Below are 1,662 nucleotides of genomic sequence, written 5' to 3'. Positions count from 1 at the left end.
CAAGCAAAGAAATAATAATAAAAACATTTCATCTTCGGAGCTGGAGGTCTCACGAGCATCTCCAGTTTTTGTTTCAGAATCCTGCTCCTTTGAGCTCTGAATATTTATGTGACAACAACAACAAAAATAATAGTCTTTAAACAAAAAAAATCAGGTCTTAATCAGTTCCTTTTTCGTTATGGCCGTTAATGTCATGTTTTCTTTCTCCCTTATTTCCTCTGTTCATACTGAGTGGATTAGCAGAGTTCAATGAGAGAAGAAGAAAAGTAACATCGTATTTTGTCTCGTTGTTCTCCGTAACTCATTCGAGTTTTTCACTTATTCATCTAATCCTCCAAAAGAAAACGTGTCATATGTTGGTGCCGAGCACCTGTCAGCTCCATAATTCACTCAAGACTAAATTCCGTAGTCTCTTTAGAGGCCACTTGGATCATGTTTTATGGATGGCAACTTACGCCAGAGGCATCTTCTGAGAGACAGTGTTTTCTTTCCTGACTCGCTTTCTGTTTTCCCCCCTTGTTTATTATTTACTTATTTATTTATTCATTCATTTATTTTTATGAGGTCTTTTTCCCCCTCTTAACTGAGGACTGGTAATGTTCTGCATTTACGGTAAGGATGCTATATTACTTTACTGTAGTGGAAATCATTTATGCCACGTAGATATTGGAATTAGTAGCAGAATATACCTTCATGGGAATACTTTGTAATCAGGTTTGAAGAACAGCAGCCGCGCCAATATGCAGTGAAGCAACCTTTTGTTTTATTCATAATTTTTTACATATTGTCTTTTGTAAGCGAAACAAAATGGTAATGTAGAATTCTTTAGAACTGATAATTTGTATTTATGTGAACGCTGAGCATTGCATAGCGGGTCATTTGGATGATTGAATATAAAATACTATTTAAGTTTATTTATTTCCACAGTTCTGTCTAGTGATCATGCATGAATGAAGTTCTATACTTTCCGTTCAGGGATTTCGGCTCTTGTAAATTGCTGAAAGATATGTCAGAGACTTACAAAAGTTAATCTGAAATGATTGCAATAAATTGACTGAAAAAAATATAAATTCAACTTTCTAAACTATAAATAAACGATATTCGATTTTTTCGTTTCAGTTAAGAACTTCAAGTGAATTCTTATTTTAGGGGAAAGTCAAGTACCACCATTTCATATTTCTTTGATTGAAGAAATAAAGACAAGACATCAAAAGCTCTGACGGAACTGAAGATTTCCTGAGGCAATATTCTTCTGCTGCATTGAAAGAGGAAATAAACGTGGGCTTATATTTTAATTTTGGTGCCATTACTGCACTCGACTTCCAAGTATCATAGGTAAAATGCTTCATTTACATTTATATGATATTATATATATATATATATATATATATATATATATATATATATATATATATATATATATATATACATATATATATGTGTGTGTGTGTGTAGTGTATGTATATATATATATATATATATATATATATATATATATATATATATATATATATATATATATATATATATATATATATATATATATATTGTTACGAAGTGCCAAGTATCTGGTTACCATGCATCAAATATTACCTCACCAAAAGCCAGACACCTGAACCCTCATAACACGTTTAAACGACTGAATACTCTAGAGGCAACAGT

The sequence above is a fragment of the Macrobrachium nipponense genome, chromosome 18 (assembly GCF_015104395.2).
Source record: "Macrobrachium nipponense isolate FS-2020 chromosome 18, ASM1510439v2, whole genome shotgun sequence".
NCBI classification, from domain to species: domain Eukaryota; kingdom Metazoa; phylum Arthropoda; class Malacostraca; order Decapoda; family Palaemonidae; genus Macrobrachium; species Macrobrachium nipponense.
This window is presented reverse-complemented; position numbering follows the sequence as displayed.